General features: G+C 37.4%; 1 protein-coding gene across 1 annotated transcript in view; it reads right to left on the reverse strand.

Annotated features, from left to right (window-relative positions):
• Nucleotides 1-14,370, reverse strand: part of Pdzrn3 (PDZ domain containing ring finger 3) — a 242,364-nt gene that overhangs the window by 205,120 nt on the left and 22,874 nt on the right. The window lies entirely within an intron of this gene.

Consider the following 14,370-nt stretch of genomic DNA (forward strand, 5'->3'; position numbering starts at 1 on the left):
GCACATTCAATAAAAGTTTTTTTTAATGAAAGACATGTACATTATGAAACAATCTCAGAATCTACTCTTTCCACCCTCCAAGTTAGATCACTGCTGGTAACTTGCTATACACAAATTCTTACTATTTCCTACACTTATACTAAAATAACTTTTTGAAACAAATTTTCAAGTGGAGCATTGTTGCACACGCCTGTTATCCCAGCACTCAGAAGGCTGAGGCAGGAGGACTGCCACAAGTTCAAGGACATCCCGGGCCTAGTGAGTTCAAGGACAGCCTGAACTACATACTATCTCAAAAAACAAAAAAGTAAACAAGCAAAACTAAATTTCTATTTTATATAAAATTGATTACATGGGTTTCAGGGGGTGGCTTTTGTTTGTTTTTTGAGACAGGAGTCTCACTATGTGGCCCAGAGTAGCCTCAAATTCCTATACTCAAATGATCCTTCTGCCTCAGCCTTCCCAAGACTGAGGCTATGGGTGCATACCACGCCCTGTCTGGCAGTTTTTATGATGATTATTACTTGTGTATAAATATATAGGAGGACCAAGAGAATTTCATAATATGCCTTTCACTCAACATACTGATGGAATGATGTCTGGCTAAGCCGACGTGTGACATAAAAGAATCTACAAATGGCCAGATGTGGTTTTTGGATCCTGTCATCCTCAGTGGGTAGCTGTGTGACATAATGAGGCACTTAACCAAGTCTCAGTGGTGTCACTCGTAAAATGAAAACAAGACTACCTGTTATTGCAGTATGCTGGGAGAAATGACAAGAAATAACATATTAGGACAACTAAACACTCAACCTATGCTCCCAATGTATGACTCACAAGTTACAGGAGATTCTCAACAAATGGAAATCAATAATAAATGTCATTGATTACTTGATGTGTTCTAAGAACTCTTCTAAAAGCTTCTAAAATTTTGAAATAAATTAACCGAAGTAGAACTGATTCTCATTTTTCTGATGAGACAATCAAAGTCCAGAAAAGTTTAGAAATTTGTCCAAAGTAATACAGCTAATAGTATCACAGCTGAGAGGAACCCAATGCAGGTAGCTTGGCCATATCCACTGCACACACGGGTAGTGCTGGTGTTCAATACTATGATTATGGTAGGATTTGATGGAAGTAAGTTCTTCTGATATAAGCATTTTTGTAGACCACGTAACAGGAGATAAACCATACTGGCTAAAACTTCTTAGTTTTATCTAAATCTTAGGAATTCAAGTTTTAAAGTTTCTGTTAGCAAATGTTACTAGAAAATATTTAGGAAATGTCTATTAAGATTCTCCTTATTTGATCTTTTCTTTTATATTAAGATTCACATCCTGTAGAACTTAATATTCATTCTATAAGGATATTCATTTATTATCAGCTTGTTACCTTTCCTCGCTAGTTCAGCAAAAAATACAAATCTCAAACATTTTTGATAGATAACAGTAAAAAGCAAAATAAATCCATTTACTGCAACAGGTTTTTAGTAGCATCCCACTCATCAAATCCCTCCTTGCTTGTGGTCTGGTGGCAAGAAGCCATGAAGACCTTCCCCAAGGCCTCTGGTTAATGCTCTCATTTGCATTTCCCCTCAGAGAAGCCCTCAGAGAGTTCCACTATGGATTATCACTTCATGAAGAGTCCAGCTTAATCAAGCAACTGTGGCAAAGAAATTATCTCCTTGAACATGCATGATAATTCCAAGGCAATAATACTGGCTACACTTCCATGGAAGAAAATGGCACTCTCAAGATACAAGTGGGCAAAGGCATTATACAGCATGTAGTTGCTACTGTTTCCATGTTCTTCAAACTGGCTCTGACAGAGAGATAAGATCCAAGATAATGGCAAAGGAGGGGACAAAGGTGACCAATGTTCAATACTTTTCAAATGTGATGGCAAAGACCACAGCTTCCTGAGCAAGAAGCACAGGTACTAAAGGAAACTCATACTCTGTCTCAGAAAAGTAACTTGCCCACAAATAACTCAATTTCCTACATCTTACTGCTAAACAGGACTAAGAAAAATGTTTACTTAGAAGATAAAGATTGGAATTCATAAATGCAACAAACATCTTTTATGTTTTTGAAGTTTAGTTTCTAAGACCCACTGTGGTATACCAAAAATTGAACTTCTGGTTTTCTTATGATGCCATTTTATTTATCATTTTACTTTGTAAGCAAAATTAGGGCTTCCTCACAATTTCTCTCTGGCAAGTTCATTCTCTCCCAGGCTTCCAAATAAAGGAACTCTCTGTTCCCAAATTCCTCCTGGCAGTGGGAGAGATATCTATTTTAACCTGCTACTATTCCTGTACAGACAGCTGGTAGATTCCACCTGTCTGTAGGAGGTGTTATCAAAATATCAAATGTCCTCCAAGCCCCATGACATACTGTCACCTGCCTTGAGCGGTTCTAATGTTAGACTGCCTGCCTTTTTACCCTTAGAAGTTGATCATGTGACTTAAAATCTATTCCTGAGTCAGGCAACAGATATTTACTGATCAGATACTCTGCACCAGACATGGTGCTAGGTACCCGGAATACAGGAAGTGTAGGGCTTGATCTACATGTCTCTGCTGTCAGGGGCTTATACTCAAACAGGGCTCTCCTTGCTCCTTCCCTACCCCACCACAAACTTCACAGGGCCATCTCACCGCAAAGTGCAAGAGATGGTAGATTTGGAAGCCTGTATGGGTGTGACTTAGGAACTTCCCAGCAGCACATGGAAGGCAATCATGACAAAAGCCACACAAAGCAGCTACACAAACCATCAAGCTGCTCCAATCTCCTCAATGGAAGAAGACATTACCTTGCATACCAAAGCTCCACACCCAGAAACAACTTAGGTTTCCAAAAGCTGGACCTGGGTCCTTTTGTGGACAGCCCATCATGATGTAAGTATCCACTGGCTAACGCTATCCATCTGTGAGTGGTATGCAAAGCCCGTCAAGCAAGAAAGATATGGGGAGAAGATGACAAGCAGAGCATCTTATTTTTGCAAACAGAGTCAGATATACTATATCAAATCGGACTCCATCCTTTCGGCAACAGTTTGGGACTCAGCATTGCCATCAGTAGATTTGGCAGACTCCAGGATAGAGTATCAGGAAAAGACATCGGGTGGCAATGTATAAAATGCAGGTCTGTCTTCCAAAGAGGAACATTTTCAAACGCTGGATCACTGCCCTTTAGTGAGCCATAATATCAACACAGTGGGTAGCAAAAAGCATTCAAAGAAAAAGAATAAAATAGAAATATCAGACTGCCTTGATGTAGTAAGGATAAATGCCTTATGAAACATTTTTTCCATTCTTACACACATATAACACACCCACTCACATTTGGAGTGCTGCACTGGGTCATATATAAGCATTTCTTACTGTAGGTCGGCACCAAAAAAGTTTGCAAAATACCCCTTTGAAGAACAGTCTAGCATGGTGAGCAGTTTGAGCTGCATCAATTAAAAAATATACATGTAATAAATACTTACAATTAGAATGATAAATATAGCATAGTTTTAAAAACTATGAAAACAATAAAATTTTGTTCATGAAAGAGGAATTCCATAATTTCTGGCCTATGACACCTGTATTTACCTTGCTGCTTCTGAAATTCTTTAACAACAATGAATTTGTTCTCTTAGCAGTGGGTTCTATTTTTAAAGGATCTTGCTTCCTCCTCCACCAAACCTTAGTTGCTACACAAAGTTATTCAAACTGGTCCATGGCAACAACACATAAAATGAAGTCAGGGAGCATCCAGCATTACTTTAGGTGGGTCTCAGTTCTGCTAAAGATACTGCTCCAATAAGCAAGTCATTCCATTGTCTCTATCCAGCCCACCTGCTTATATCTAGCAGACAGACTTGATATGAGTTAAATGATGACAGCACCACTTTTCAAAATAAACTTTAAGTGTAACAATTTACAGAAAGTGAACATAAGTGTGTATCTTCATGCATCTGCACAGTATGAACACACAAAAATTATGCAGATGAAAAACGAAATGGGACCCCAAAAAGCTGCCTTAAGAGCTAGTCACTGTCCAGACTTTTACCTCAAGGAATAATTTTACTTTTAAACAAAAAGAAAGCAAGGCTCAAGAATCATACTCCTCCACAAGCAAAGACTCCAGCTTAAATCAACAATATTTTTCTTACATTCAACTGTTATTTTCTATTTATTACATCTTAAAATAGCTTTCCAGTTATAGTCACAACATTCATTTCCTTTTAAAATAAGTTTAAGTTAAGCAAAAGAATGTTGCTTTAAGAAAAATGTTAAGTACTTAGCAAAACAGGTGGTACATCTATGGCAAAACGTGACAGGTGGTATACCTGACTACCTGTTACAGGAAATGCTTCTGTGGGTTTTCTGATCAGTTAGAAATGCTTCAGGTTACTGACCATCTCTCTGCAAATCTTCCTTGGATGGGCCTGGATTGTCTACCCTGCCCCATGGTATAGCATAAAGCCTAAGTTTCTCTCTTGCATAATCATAAGTAGTTTAACGGTCAGTCCTCTTGGTAAACAATGTGATATTCCTCTTTCTTTTTCTTCTATTACTGAGGATGGACCCCAGGGCCTCACACATGCTAGGCAAGGAGGTGTTGTCAAAGCCTCCGAGTTATACTCCCACCTCTCTGAGATGTTATTTTTATACCCTTTTGGCTTACACTTCTTACATGTATCATGCTAACCAAGATTGAAACTAGCTGATTCAGTATGAAAGGAAACAAAATGAGCAAGATATGTTAATGCATGTACCAATTCCCCAAAATGAACATCACTATTCTGTAATACAAACACAAACCAAAAACCTATTATTACTATTTAAAAACTATTAAGTTCTGAAAGATCACTTAGAACTTAGATCTACTCTAATGAAAGACCATAAACAACTCATATTATTGAACACCCTTAATATTTTAATTGTGGCAAAAAACAGTAAACACTTTGTATGGACTTAGCTTTCAAAATAACAAAAGGAAAAAAGAAATATTTTAATAGAAACAGCAAGTTATTTCCTTATCCTCTTCTCTCTCAATCAAGGGCATTCCCTGTGTGTTGTTAAATCTAGTAAATCTGGTAGGGCTGACCCACTGCACTACACCTCTGAGTTCATTAATATATCAAGCGAATGAACCTAAACTTACCTGTGAGTGGCTTTACATGTGATTAAGTTCCACCATCAAAACAGATTTTCTTGTCACTACTTTACTTAATACTACCTGGCCAAAAGATTCTGCTTTAATTTCTTACACAGTACAAACAAAGTTTATTAAATACAGACTACATTCAAAACAACTTAAAACTTCATTCATTGTGTCTTGGGTTTCCCATGTGACTCATACAAAATGAAGGTAAAAATCTCACAGGTTGTTAATATGAAAGCAAAGAACTGCTTATGTGTACAAGTGTGCACGTTCCTTCATAGACTCACTTATGTATTCATATATATTCCTCTACAGAGTTACATTTATACATTGATTTTTTTTGTATAAGCTTTTCAACTCCAAGGAAACAAAAAAAGTCTTATTTGTCGAAACTCAGCAAATTAGAGGACTGGCAAATAAATACTGAAGTGCAGTTTAGAACTTGATTAAAATGCAAATACCAAGGTTAAGGTAATGTTTCACTGAAAATGACTCCACCAAACCCAGCATTTAATTTCCTTCCTCTGTTTGATCATATTTCTCTCTACTAAAGGGAAGGAGCCGTGAGGTACCAAGAAGCTGTTAGGGGATCTGAATGGTGATACTAAAACCTCAACAACTTTGTTACATTATCATTAGCCCTTTAAAGTCAAAGGGAAAGTATATTTTCCTAGTTCTCAAACTTATTTGTTAATAACCAAAGGAAATTAAGATGTTGCTAGATTAAAAATACTAAGAAGTTCCAAGATTTCAATAAAAATATGATGACTTTTTGCTTAGTTCCTTCTTTTCTACACTCCCCCCATCATGAGCAATTAATTCTATTTCAAGTCCCTATCATATGTTAATATCATATCATGCAAGATTCATTTATAAGCACACTGACTCAGATATTTCAAAGAATGACACAAAACATCAGAAATCTAATAACAATGCTGCAACAAAATCTTTCTTAATCCTGTTTTACTTGAATGTCTCCCATTTCATTTAAGCTAGAGTTTCAAATGAGTAATGGAAATATTATGTGTTCCATATGCAATTTCCATGCCCCATCAGATTCCTGTATGTAAGCTATTAAATCCACTCTTCAGTGGTCACACTGATAAGGTTTTCTGTCACGATAATGCTTAGTATCAGTAAGGGTTCTATTTTCATCTTCATTGCATTTTTCAATTGTTCTACATTGGTGCATTACATTATTGTTAAGATATGAAAATGTTTCCCTAAAAAATTAAACATAACTTGCAATCTTGAGGAAAGATTTTGTTGAAGGAATACAAACACTTCAAAATTTTAAGAAAATCCCAACTATTCTTCTTGAACCAATGTAAAAAGGGAAATCCTAATCTATTCTGGCACTTTTAAAATAGCTGATATTGCATGCATAATTGTTTTACTTTATTTTTAGAACACTTAAGTCGGCACATATGCAGTGAATTACCATGTTGTTCACACAAAGACATAAATTAAAAATTACTCTTGATTGATCAATTATCTTGACGTATATGGCCTTAGGAAGTGGCAGCTCTTACTCAACCCAGATACAAAGTGTCACTATTTCAAAAAGAAATCTAAGACAAATTAAAATGGTCTATTCACAACTGTAATTTCAGGTTTATGAAACTGTGCTATACAACCATCAAAGCACTGGGTTGCTGGAAGGCCTCTCCAGCCAGCCTCTAAAGACCAACAGGACACAATACAAAACTAACCACTGGGTGAGCATTTATTCTGAGCTAAATTTACAGTATTTGGGCACATGCAATGTTCTCTTCATTATGGCAAACCTATGACATATGTAACATTATCTACATCTTACAGAAGAAAACAGTGCTCAAAAATAATAAGAAGCTTGGCTAAGGTCTGAAGCTAACAGAGTAGAACGAGATTTCAACTGTTGGTCTGATTCCAGAGCCCACAGTGCTCAACCAGTGTATATGTTAAGTGTCCTTCTAGTTAGCCTAGTATCAATTACCTTTGCATGGATCTCACATGTAAATTTCCCAAAGACAGAGCCCACAGATTATTAGTTCCCTAAAGATCCTGACCTGTCTCCAAACAGGGAAAGCCCACTGCAGAAACATATACTGTACTACCCACCACTGTTCTTTCACTGCTACCCTAAGAACTCGCAAATCATCAAGATGACAAGCCACACCAGGCAGCATTCTGATTCATCTCACTGTATTTTCAAATAAATATAGAGCCATTTTTTGGATACAAGTATTGATATATCTGGCCAATGAATTCTCAAATCAACCTGTGTAGAAGCATATAATTCTTAGCAACATCATTCCATGAAATGAACAAAAAGCTGATTAGTGATTGTTAGCAGTGATTTATATCCACCTCAGAGCTCCTCCAAATGTTAAAATAGAAAATATAAACAGATTTCATTCTTTTTTTCATTTACGGGGATTTTTCTTTTGAGGGATGGGGAAGTTGCTATGAAACCAAACTCTCTTAGGCTTTAGGTTCTGATCCCTAAGAGCTGTTAAATGACCCACTTGGACCAGCAAGAAAAAACAAAGTGATGAATGAACCAAAGAGCTGCAGGATGTGGCACCCTGCAGGAGAACAGGGCTGGGACCCTGCTCCAGGCAGTTCATACAGAAAGGTAGGGCAAAAGTCAGAGTCCTCACTGAGCAAGGCAAACTTGTCATGGCAGACGGAATTCATGGTCACTGCCCTCCACTGTGAGGCTCAAAGGAATCATCAATGCTCATTAGGAGAACTCAAACTTCTGTGGCAGGCAGGTGCTTACAGCACCCAGCAAGCTAGGCAGAATTGCAAATCAGTGTTTGCACCTGTTACTTCCTTGGGAGTCTAATTGCGAGTCCCATTGCCACCCCCCTACACACACACACACACACACACACACACCTTAAACTATATAAGGACTGTGCTGAGTTTTAACTTTCCAAACCATAGAGGGGATGATTAAAATATGGTGTATGCATGTAAAAACCTGCCAAAGTGAAACTAATTAATTTGTATAACCAATATACACTAATAAAAATATAGGTAAATATCTATTTAGCATTTCGAAGGGTTCTCCCCATCTCCCACAAACCAGTTTATCATTTAAATCAGACTATCCCAAACCTTCCAAATTTAATAAAAATGTATCTAGCTCTTTTTATCTGACAGCACCAAGGTAAGGCAAAGACACAAAGATTTAACTTTTTTAAAAAGATGAATTAATCTTCTCAAAACTCCCATACTTAAAGCATTAAATCCCATGTGTAAGGAAGATTACTAAATATAAAAGGTATTTTTAATCTGCATTTTTGCCAAGGGTCTGTTGTGCTGTTCTATTGTCCTCGGGAAATTAACCAAGATTTAATTTTTTTACCTAATCTTCACTCAAAAAATTTAATGAGGACACCAGTCATTTCTGATTTATTCCTGATTTTAAAACGATTTGTGATCTAATTAAATCAGATTAAGAGATGACTATGAGGGCCAGATGTAAAGCTTCTAGGGAGTGAGAATTCCTTGTCAATTAGAACTGAGCTCCAATGAACAGATACAGAATGGGAAAGATGATTTGCCAAAGAGACTGCAGATTTTCAGCAGAAAAGAGAGGCCCGTGCCCTTTGGTGCATATGCTGTGAGCTTCTACAAATGAGAACAACTTTTTTGTTTTTTGGTGCTGAGGATGGAACCCAAAGCCTCCTGCATACACGCAAGGCAATCATTCTACCACTGAACCCCTCACTCAGCCTCATGTTGAATAAATTTTTAAAAAGGAAATCTATAAGAAGCAGTCAACTTTGTGATATTTAAAATTCAAAAGAAACTTCCAGCTCACCAAGTTATTCTCCTTTGCTGCTTTCTGGATTATAAAAAATACTCATTTAAAAAAATTCCAACATACCTGAAATGCAATTTTAAACATTTAAAGTACTCCATAATCCCAATATCCAAAGTAACAGTAACAACTATAAAATGTTTATTAACTCAGACTATTTTTCCTAGGCAGAGGCTAATATATATAAATGCCTTAAAATAAACAAATGGCATCATACCATATGTTCCATTTTTCAACTCATTTTTGTCTTAAACTGGTTTGAAATGTTTAATGTTATAAAGCTGTCCATTTGAAAGTCTGGTTTCAATACCAAAATAATAAGAAAAAGTAACAGTAATAAACAACTAAGTCTACACTACACATAATTACAAGCAAGTATGTGTAATCATTAGAGAACAATTAACACAAAATGTTTTCTTAAAAGTCAATTGTTGAGTAAAGAGGGAATATTCAGTTTTGACTGGTCATATTATTAAGTTTTGGAAAGTATATCTCCCTAAAATAGTTTAAGGTTTTCTCAAAAAATCCAATAGTAGCACTACCTTCCTTCGGTAACACATCTCGGAAATGTTGTTTTGCTAACTTCTATATTTATCTTTGATACTGAATTTTTATATCTTGTACCAAAATTTTAATTTGAAATAAAAATTCTCCACATTTACACTTAATAACAAATTCCTTTGACATACATTATCTCCTTGATCCACCTGGACACCATGACCAGTAGGAAAGACAGATAGTAAACACTCTTCCCATATTAGAACTAAAGAAATTTAGGCTTGACATTTGGGATAGGAAGACCAGAGTGAGTAGCTGGGTAGAGACTTAAACCTGTGCCTCCTGATTTCCACTCGGACATGTCCTTTCTAGTATTCAAGACAAGTACATTTTAGAGAAACATTATGCAACTTTGTCAGGGTCCTCTATTGTTGTAAGCTATAGAATAAAGTGAAAGCAATAAAAGTGGAGAAATAGAGGGGTAGCAGAAAAAACAAGATGCTGTTAAAGTGCTCACTTTATTTTACATGTAAAGACCAAATGGATAGAATGATTAATTATCATGTACACTGACATTACTTACAAATGACCGTGCAGCAATTCCAAAAACATGTAAGCAGGACCATCCAGAGAGAGCAATATGCAGCAAAAATGTCACTCCTTGCCTCACCTGTGCCCACAGAAAACATTAAATGGTCACCATGCTCCTCGCCACTATGCCAGGCAAGGCCACGGGATTCTTTTACCTATAATCTTAGGTGATGTCCCTGTCAACCAAATAAAACTGGTATATGAGATGAACCTCTAGTCTCTACCTCAGGAAATGGAGAGGCAGAGCTCATTACTAATACCTGGTGTCTGAAACCTGCTTACTTTGCAGCTAACAGAAAAGCACCTTCCCAAAACAGCTTGCATTACACCAAGTCTGTCTCATCAAAATAGAATAGCTGGGGAACTAGGGCAATCAGTTAAGAGATTTCAAATTAACATTGGTATGTTTTACTTTGTAAATGGATAAATGCCACTAAATTCCTCATACTCCTCTGTTGAATGTGCTCAGTGGGGATCAATCACCAGGGAAGAGCAATATAGCTTCATGTTATTTTTAACATTATCAAAAGTGGATTATGTACATTTGTCAATAAATTTCCTGTGTGTAGCTGCACAAAAACTATCAAGTCTTTCTTAGTCCTATAATGAAAAGTATAATTAAAAAATTACTTGGTATATGGAATATTTTTTCCCCAATACCAAATCCAAATTTCAATGGAAATAATTTTTTAAAATTCTCATCAATAATTTTCAGTTCACTGATAATATCTAAGCAACGATCAGAGATGGCCAAAACAAGAACGAGCTCACTTTTCCAACTCACAAAGCCTAAAGACTGATAAAAAATACAGATGTGGACCGCTTCAGCCAGTCTTTGGGAAAGGATGTCAGTAGAATTTTATCATGTGGGCCTTTAACTTACTGTCAGGCCATGCCAAACAAAAAAGGAGATGAAGGGAGAAATAATGTACTGAATAGCACGGGCCTCAGAGCAAATTTGCTGGTCTCTTCACAGGTTTTGATTTTCTTATTCTCTTTTTTGTACAAAGTATCTTACCATGAAGTGTTCAGAGGACAGGCCAAATAATCCACGTGATAATCAAGTGGACGAGAGAGAGAGTATGTAACCCACAAATCCTAAGGGTGAAAAATCTTAATGGATTTTTGATGATAATCTTATGAGATTTCTCACCTCTTTCTCTTTCTGAAATAACTTATAGTAGAGTCAGGTAGAATATGATTGGTCTGGAGTGGATTAAGGTAGCATCCATGGAGAAAGGTGTTATGCTTGTACAGAAATATGCTTCCACTGGCTAACCCACACTGAGCACTGGAAAGATTCCCCCAAAGATCTTACACTATTTGAAAGAACAGAAGCAGTGTGGTTACTTTATGAACTCTGGTGGCGCTGAAGTAAAGGACCCTTGTGTTGTTTTTAAAAGATTGCTCAAAAAGCAGACTGGGAGGTAGAAAAACTAAAACCACTGGGATAGCTATGGATTCAAATGAATACTAAAAGATACTAAAGATTTTCTAAATAGGAACAATCTAATGTGGGATCAGAAGTGGTAGAAAGGGCCAGAGGTAGCTCACAGGCTATGGAGGTGATGAAGATACAAAAATATCAGGCAAACACAAAGTGGAGATTTGCTAGAGCTCAGACACAAGGTAGGAGGGTGTGATGACAATCTGGCCACCTAGACCCAGGGTGGGGAGGGACATGACACCAGCGATGAGCCTGGGCTTCTGCAGCCAGGTGGCTGAGCAGGCATTTAATCTAGAGAAGCCCGCCATTCCCAGCCACAGTGTCAAGACAGGCCAGTCCAGCTTTCTCATCAGGCCGGTGGAGAGGCCAAGCAGAGAAATGGTTGGTGCCTACTGGTGTCACAGCACACCTGCACAGAGGCACTAGCAGCCCACAGCATCACCATGCCTTCTTAAGTCACTCTCCCCAAGTACTTATATACTGATACATATATTTTATTATAGATAACCTTTTTTCTATTATATTAGTATAGTTTTACAAATCTGTGTGTTATATGCATATATATATCATAAATATGTAAAACTTGTGAATGTCATTCACATTGGTGACATTTCAAAATATTTGTTATGGGGGGGGGAGTAGATCTACCTCTAATACAGTTGAAGACTACTGCTCTAGTTTCAGAAAACAGATACCAGTCAAAGCACAGTAACTTTGCAAGAAGGACAAAACTCCACCTGTCTTTCTGGATTTAATATAAGCACCCTTTGGCAAGAATTAAAGTTCTTATGGCAAAGTTCTGGTGGTAGTTTGCTCTCTCCCCTGAAATGGGAGGTATATGGTAGAAAACCAGAAAGTCTCTGACTCTTCTCAGTGATGAAACTCACACACACAAGTGTGTGCATGCACACACACACTCACACACACAAAATAATCAAACTCATGTCTCTTGATGATAAACTCAGACACAGACTAGGTGAACCAGAGAACATATTTTCAGTCATGGGAATCCTGTATTATGTCAAAAGAGATTAGAATTTGACAGAGAAGGGCACAGTGTGTTAATTGCAATTATACATGTATCGTTTCTCTATTGTGATCATCCTTCTTTCCATCTCAACACTGGGACATGATTAATACTTTACACACTGTCCAAAAGGAGAATGTGACTTACCAGAAACCATACTGAACATTTCAAATACAGATCATCCTCTGCCAAGAGAAAATCCTGCCCAGCTGTAGATTTCTCATTTGCAAAACATAAGAGCAATGAAATTCCATTACTTAGAGAAACTGGCTGTTCCCCAAACCCTTGGCAATAGAGGCAGTACTTATCTTTTTGAACAACAGTCTCAGAAAATGTATTCCCTCTCAACAAAACGACAGTAAGTAATGTATGTGAGCTCTTAGGAAGGGGCTCTCGCCCAAGCAAATTTCTGTAGGGAAAAATCCACTCTCTTGATCTGGAAGTACAAAGAGTGACTCTAATGCTTGAGGGAAAACGATCTCCAACTTTAAGGGCTCTTCTAAAGGTCAAAGTGGATGTAACAATATTAAGATAGTCTGTAAGACAAAATCAAGTATCCTTCTAATATGTGCTCACACTGTACCCACACGCTCACAGCAATGAGCCTTGCTTGCACCTTATCTCTTCTATTTCATTTTTTCTGGAAGATTTAACTGGGTGTTTTCCTGAGCATATATATTACCCTGCAGCATACTGCACTACACTGCAGAATTCTTTCAGATGAGACTGGAAAATTCAGACTTTGTTCTCTGACTTCTTAATGTGCCTTTCTCTGGAGAAGTATGTGGCCATCTGCCAGGGGGTGACGTGAACTTCACTTATGGATTAGCTCATGGTCAAGCTTCTACTCGGTCTAAAGTTTTGAAATGGGCCATGAAAACACTCAGGAAATACAGACACTACACAAATGTGTCCATAACAACAAACACCCACTGGTCTCCATGCTATTTCTCTAGTTACCTATTTAATGCACTATATCATAGTGATAACCTGTGGATGAGTGTCTTATGGGATTCAGGATATCATCTTGGAGTCTCATATTTACTTATTCTCTAATAGGAAAGTGAAAAATTTGGTCCATGGATGTACTCATTAAAAAAGAAACCAGAGTGGTTAAAAACATCAGCAAAAGAGGCAGTTCTATATATCAAACTCAGCAACAAAAGCCTACACAAAGAGACAACAAATAATTCTCTCTTTCAGCAACTCAAAGCAGTTCAAAATACTGAGCAACCTCACTGAAAGTGTCGTAGGGTGGGGCTGAGCAACCTACTTCCCCACCATAAATGCATCACCCTGCTCTACAAAGATTTAAAATAATAAGAAAAGAAGTGACAATGAAATCATCGGTGATGATGTGTGAGTAATTTCTACCACCAACTTTTATACTGTATCTGGGTGATCAAGCCAAACAAATGAGCAAAGCAAAGAGCTAAGAAGACAAATATAAAAAATGACAACAATGCATGGGTAGAAATAATTGTGTGCTCTGAAGACATTAGAATCACTCCAAAGCTGACGCAGTTGTGCCCTGGTAACCAACATGAACAGAGTCACAATTAGTACAATGGGAATTGCTCATCTGGTTCTAACTAACATACAGCCCTCCAATGGTTTTTGCACAAAGTTATAACTGAAGCATAGAAAAAATACACAAGTCCACATGAAAGGAGCCAAATTGTGAACATGGCACTCATAATCCAGCTTCTCTATATTTAACAAAAACTTAACACCAAGGCAATCAACACTCAATCTGGTTCCACAGGATTGGAGAAGTGCACCTCCTACCCAACCATCCACCACTTGAGTCTTTCCTCCCCGACCAAACATTGTG

The sequence above is a fragment of the Heterocephalus glaber genome, unplaced genomic scaffold (genome assembly GCF_053883595.1).
Source record: "Heterocephalus glaber isolate CG9 unplaced genomic scaffold, H.glaber_assembly_v1.0 deba00001472, whole genome shotgun sequence".
NCBI classification, from domain to species: domain Eukaryota; kingdom Metazoa; phylum Chordata; class Mammalia; order Rodentia; family Bathyergidae; genus Heterocephalus; species Heterocephalus glaber.